General features: G+C 42.5%; 1 non-coding gene across 1 annotated transcript; it reads right to left on the reverse strand.

The window, feature by feature from the left end:
• Nucleotides 1–6,370: 6,370 nt before the first annotated feature.
• LOC142834523 (U1 spliceosomal RNA) lies at nt 6,371–6,530 on the reverse strand. Its single transcript, XR_012907614.1, has one exon. It is a non-coding gene; the product is annotated as a U1 spliceosomal RNA (small nuclear RNA).
• Nucleotides 6,531–6,878: the final 348 nt, after the last annotated feature.

The following is a 6,878-nucleotide window of genomic DNA, read 5'->3' on the forward strand; positions in this document are numbered from 1 at the left end:
TAATTGAAATATAAAAATTTCCCCTGCTCTATATTATGATCAAAGTTTCCTCTTCCTCATTGCCTCCTAGATTCTCCCCATCTCCCACCTTTCCAGCTCCATGCCTTCTTTCTCTCTAGAAAACAAACAAGCCAAAGAAGTGAACCAGAATTAAACAAAACAAACAGAAAAACCATGAGAAACACACACACACACACACACTCACTCACTCACTCACTCACTCACTCACTCACTCACTCACTCACTCACACAAAAGCTGTAAAGCCTGTAACATATAATGAAAAGACAAGTAAGGTTAAAAATGTCCAGACAAAGCATTTTGAGATAAAACATCTCCAAAACTACCACTGACTTCATTTTGTGTTAACTAGCTACTGCTGGGCATGGGGCCTCCCTTAAGTGTGGTTTGTATTCCCAATGAGGTGCCATTGGAGAAAGCTGACTTTTCCTTTTCAAGTGGTTACCTATTAGAGATTCTGGGTTACTGATGGGGGCTCATGTATGGTTCTCCTCTCACTATTGGGACCCCATCTGGCCTGCACCTGTGCAGGTCCTGTGAATACACTCTCCTTTCTACCTCATAGTTCCCTGATTCAGCAGACGGCTTGCCTGGATGTTTGCAGCATCTTCCTCCTGCTTCTCCTGATCCCGCTGCTGCACCCTTGGTCCTTTGCCATGCTGCAGTCAGAGAGATGCAGCCAGGATCCAGCCCTTTTCCTAGAGGGTGATCAAGGCATGTGTAGCCCATTGGCTCTTCTCTGCTTGGGTTTGGAGCCAAACATCCCTGGGCAAATCTTGTCTATCATTTTGACATTAGCGTGATGTTGGTTAAATTGTTGATCAAGGTATTGTCAAAATACACAAATTAGTGCTAAATAATGTCCATCCTATGAGTTTGTGGCCCGTCAATAAACGTGTTACCCTGTTTTCAGAAAGCCTATAGTCATTGCTTATTTAACGTCAAGCTGTCTTATCTGCAATGCCTATAGCGGCCACTAGATGGCCACACTGTGATTCAACCGTCTTCCTTGAGAGCGGCTTCACTTCATTGACCAACTAAGTTTTCCACCTCTCCTCTTCTTCTTTATAACGTTCTTTCTTGCGTCATTGCCTGTGCTGTCCATACTCAGGATTCCTGGTTTTCCTTCTGTAGGCCTCACCTCTTGCAGGATGACTCTCTGATAGCTCTTTGCACACTACCCTGAGCCAAGCTGTGGTCTGTGAGCTTATGGAGGACAGGGTGTCTACAGAGCAGGTGCAGTGCCCGTATAGTGGAAGCGCTCCACATTTGCTGAACCTGTGTGTTAGCTAGTCTCAGCTAGACATTTACATCGGCTGTATCAACTTTAACAAGTCACTTAACCTTTCTGGGTCTCAGTTACCTTATTTCTAAATGGACATTAGAATGAGGATGCTCCTTACATTGACAGTGGCAGTCTGGTTTCAAGTTCTAGAGTGAGAGTTACCATGATGTAGAACCAGGGCCACCATGTATAGATATAGTACCTGCCTGCTAACCACTGCCCATGCCCACTGCCACCTGTTACAATGGCTCATTTGATAGTGTTAGAGTTTGTTTTCCTCTTCCTAAAAACCCTTTTAGTGGAGGGTGGGGGGAGCCTAGGCTTAATCTGGAGCCAATCTGGATCAGCTGAGCCTGGAGTCTCCCATGCCTGGAAAGCACAGCCTCAACATGTCCATCGCGGAATCACTTAAGTCACCTGATCATTGTGCCCTTTTCCTCTCCTGAGTCCTCAGAGCTTTGTCCGGGGTAGAGTTGAGGGCTGGCTTCTCCCCATAGATCTCTCCGCTCTGACGTTGTCTGGGTCAGCATGACCCTCCTATAATTAATTATGCAGCGGTTCCCCAGAGGCATTATGGGTGTTATTAGGATCAGCTCTTAGGAGTGTAGCGAACCAGTCAAAGAACCTGAGCCCTTCTGAGGCTTTTGCAAAGTATATGCTTTTTTACTCTTTCTTTTAAGGGTTATATCCATCGGCATTTAATCATTAAGCAATGGGAACCATGTGTGTGTGTGGTTCCAGTTTGCTTTGAGGGCAAATACTTCCAAAAGTTGTTTACAAAGCAGGTGCTCTCTTTGCCAAGTACCTGTTTAGACAGTGCTCCCCAACCAGTACTGTTTGACGTATCCTCAACAGCAAGCAGAGGACCGAGTTTACACAGCTTTATGAAAACAAAAACGCCCAGGACAAGCTCCAAAGCTCCACAGAGAAAAATAAAAGCAAAAACAAAACAAACAAAAAAGGAGCCAATAACTTCCACTTTTCTGGGACATATAAAAAGTTTGGGGTCCGATAAGAGGGAGCACTGAAGAACTAGCTGAGGAGGTGAGGTTAGCTCTGGCTGGAACTTGTACTATGTTGAAGAAAAGTGATGAAACAGACATCTTTTCTTGCTCTTGATCTAAAGAGAAAGTCTTCAGTCTTTCAGGATAGAGTATGATGTTTCTTGTGAATTTTAAAAGGCACAGGCTTTGCTTTTAATAAGGTATTTCCTTCTAATTCCAGTTTATAGAGCGCTTTTAAAAATATTTATTTATTTATTATGTATATAATATTCTGTCTGTGTGTATACCTGCAGGCCAGAAGAGGGCACCAGACCTCATTACAGATGGTTGTGAGCCACCATGTGGTTGCTGGGAATTGAACTCAGGACCTTTGGAAGAGCAGGCAATGCTCTAAACCTCTGAGCCATCTCTCCAGCCCCTATAGAGTGCTTTTTTTTAAACTAGAAAGAGTACTGCATTTTGTTAAAAGATTTTTCTGTATAAATTGAGATGATCCTGTGATTTCACCTCTTTATTATGTTGATGTGGATTCCATCGACCAATTTTTTTGTTTGTCTATTGAACCATTTTTGCATTTTAGAACTAAGTCCACTTGCTCATGGGGCTATGCAGTTCTTTTTCTATTATAAAATATTAGTTGTAAGTATTGGGTCTTCCCGAGTTCAGGTTGTCCTTGTGGAACATTTTATTCACTGATAATATCTGTGTTCTTCAGGGAAACACGGTCTTTGTTTTCTAGGCATCTCTAGCTTGCCTGGGACTTGTGTGGACCAGGATGATCTTCATCATGGAGATCTATCTGCTGCTGCCCAAGTGCTGGGACTAAAAGTGAGAGCCTCCATCCCTGGCCTGGGGAAATATTCTTAAAGGCATTTGATAATCTTAGGCTGATGTTCATTTATTCATGCTATACTGCCAGGGGATAGTGTAGAAAGTAAACATGGGATCCACCTATGACTACAGGTAGCGATGGTGTGAAGTTAGTTAGATTAGGTTAGGTAGAGATCTGGATCCCACAAAGAAATGTTGCAAGTATTAAGCAAGAAAAAGGATACCCTCTTAGTGGTGTAGCATCTCCTGTTTTGAGATCTCAGAGCACTGTTTCAATAGAGGCTTTTGAGCAATACCTGGTGGCCAGCATTGTAATAAATAGAACAGTGGGCGAGAGTTAGGAGAAGAAGGAAGAAATTAAATCAATGTTCTTATAAAATATTTTGTATTTTTGTTTTCAGTGCAAAGGACTGAACCCAGAGCCTTGTATGTGTTAGGCAACTGCTCTACCATTGAGCTACAGTTCCAACCCTCTTTTTTTTTTTAATTTATTTATTTATTAGTTCCAACCCTCTTAATGGAAAATATGTCAGAAGAGATTGACGGAGATGCTTTACTGCTCCATTTACAAGAGGAATGTTCACATTGTTGCCTATCATAATGGTAAAACGCCTCTGAAAACCATATATTATATATAAATTATATATAATTGTTAACATTTTTTGAATTGTACCAGTGAGTAAAATTATGTTTTGGGTTCTGAGATTATTCTGAGACAGATGTGTCTAAGGGTGAAATAACTTGCCCCCCCCTCAAACCAGTAGGATGCATTATTAATTGTGGCCATTTTTCATTCTTCTAATGGACATTAAAGTTGAGAAGGACTTTCGGTGAGGTCTAGGTATGGGCTCTTGGATTGGCCAGCGCCATTACATTATAGACAAACTGTGTTCCCATGCTTTGAGTCTACACAAGATCCCAAGAAGAAGATCCATGACTTCTTTAGATTTGTTAAAAGATGTATGATTTAAAGAAGATAAAGAATAAAAGATGACGTTTGATATAATCTTCAGCTTAGTTAGGCACATCAATCCTCATGGAAAAACCAAGACTAGTGCTTAAGAAATAGCATGGAGTGGGGGGATGAGTGGCTGGAAAGATGCCTCAGCAGTTAAGAGCAGACTGACCTTCTGAAGGACCTGGGCTCAATTCCCAGCACCCACATGGTGGCTCACAACCATCTGTAACTCCAGTACTAGAGGATCTGACACCCTCCTCTGTGGCCACTACACACACACGGTGCATAGTCATACAGACAGGCAAAATATCCATACACACAAAAATAATTTTTTTTTTAAATTTGAGCATCAGATTTTGCTTGTTTGTTATCTCCAGGTTGGGTAGGGGTGGGTGGAGAAAGTCACAGCATTTTGCTCAGGTCTATGTGGTCCCTTGTGCCATTTCTGGTTTGGGAGTGGCTGTTTGCTTATGGATGTCACCCTATCTTTTTCTAGTGTTCAGTTGAACATCAAAGTCATGACAAACAGTTGGACATTGAAATAACTTTGAAGCAAAGAGTAGAAATCTTGATTGTCTGGAGAGTATAAAGGAAAGCACCGTTTATATAAGTGATGGCCTACTACAAACAATAAGGTCTCAATGGGACAACTTAATTCTCTTTCACACTGAAGCCTTGAGGAGGCAGGTGGTCTAGAGCTAGTGAGTTGGTTTGCTCTATGCATTGTCCAGACCTCTGGCCATCTTATTCTGTCATCTTCAACACACGACTTTCAGGGAGTAATGTAAGTGTCTCTAGGTTCTGTCACCACATCTGTCTTCAAGTAAGGGAATAAATAGGAAATGCAGGTCACACACCTTTCTTTTGAAGATATTAGCCGGATACAGAACTTTACTTCTGCTCATAGTTCTGCCCAAAATTTAAAACCATGGTGTGTCTTACTGAAAGACTGTGGGCTGAGGAGATGACTCAGTTGGTAAAATGCTTGCTGCTGAGTTTGGGTTCACAGCACCTGTAAAAATCTAGGCATGGTGTTTTGTGTACCTCTAAGTCTAGTGCCACAGAGGCGGAAACAGGATAAAACCTGGGGCTGTCTGCTCAGTATAGCTGAATTGGTAGCTCCAGGTTCAGTGAGAGACTCCGTCTTAAAAAATAAATAGTTCAAGAGGATACTCAGTGTTGGCCCTTGGCCTGCATGTGTGCACACATGCAGAGAAAGAGAGAGACAGAGCCAGGCAGAGATGGAGAGATAGACAGAGAGACAAAGAGAGACAGAGAGACAGAATATACTCAGTGGCTGGCAACCGTGCACCTAGCTAAGGAGTCTATGCAGGAGTGGACAGAGGATGTAGGAGGGATGCTGAGTCACCCACAGGCAGACTATAATGTAAGCATGGACCGTGACAGATCCTTTAAAATAGAAACAGTAGCTGGGACAGTGCTGATCATGAATGAGTCACAACATGTAGAACGCCGTAATCAAGAACCATCCAAATTTCCACCAGCCTACAGGTTAACTTATAAAAGAAACTTCTGGGCTCTTCACACATATAACTACTCTTGCAAGTTATGGGGTAGCTCGAGGACTTGTGGCCATACTCGCTACAACTATCAAAGCTCCTATTTAGTCTTACTTGGCCAAATACCAACTGCACAGCGAAGCAAGGGAATTATTCTCCAGGTAGCTGGTGCTCTTCCACAGCTATGCACGTGGGCACAGAGGAGACAAAAGGAGCACAGGAACTGTGCTATGCGAGCCTGCCTTGTTTCTAAAGGAAGCTATTGGTGTCATTGCATTTGAAGGCTAAATTTTCTTTATCTCTTTGAATATCATTGCTAAGATACGGATTTTATTAAACCTGAGATTGTCTTCTGTCTGATTAAGGTTTGTTTTTTTTTTGCCTCCCCAAACCATCCCTTCTTTCACTATGCTCCCATGTTTATTAGTGCCTTTGCCTGGTAGCAGAGCTGCTTCTTATAGTTTCTCCATAATCAAAATGTCCAGAAATGCAAACGCCTGGTGGACGCTTGGTGAGAGAAGGCTGGTTCCAAGGAAGACTTCCTATGATTGGACAGGTCAGTCCAATCCTTGGTCAAGTCCAAATCTTGGTCAGTTTCTCAAATCTTGGATTCTGTCTCTTCATTCACACTTCCAGCCTACCAAAAAGTTCTCTTTACTCTCCCAAATGCCATCAAAGTCACGTGCACATTCATTCCCCTAAGGCCTCCCACCGCCCTTGGCAAGCACCATCTTTTTGTTGTTGTTGTTGTTGTTGGGGAGAGCATGAGTACAGTCTCTCACTACAATAAATTACGAAGGCTAGTTTCCCTCATTTGGGATACAGAAGTCAGCACATCTGAAGTGCAATGGATGAGCCTTGTCCTGGGAAAACAGCCTTCATGATTATAGTGTCTCTTCCACCAGGTAAGTATGCAGCATCTACTTTTGTCTATGTCTGAGCTTTCTAATTGTGTCCTTTCTTCTGGCTTCTACTTTTACCCTCTCTAATCTATCACTAATATGTTCATTATCCATGCAACAGATGCAAAACTACCCCTTCTTCTTTCTCTCTTGTAGCGCAGGCTGGTCTTGAACGCATGGCTCTCTTGCTGGAGTTTTAAGTATGCATCATTGTGTCCAGAAAAAGCTTCCCTAAAATGCAGCTCACCTTAGGTCCACCTCTGGTTGAAAGCCTTTCAAAGGGCCTTAAAAGACACCCAAATCTCTGATTAGCTTCAAACAAGTGATGAACTTAGAAATCTTTAAGTAGTCCCCATTCA

The sequence above is a fragment of the Microtus pennsylvanicus genome, chromosome 13 (assembly GCF_037038515.1).
Source record: "Microtus pennsylvanicus isolate mMicPen1 chromosome 13, mMicPen1.hap1, whole genome shotgun sequence".
In the NCBI taxonomy this organism is placed as follows: Eukaryota; Metazoa; Chordata; class Mammalia; order Rodentia; family Cricetidae; genus Microtus; species Microtus pennsylvanicus.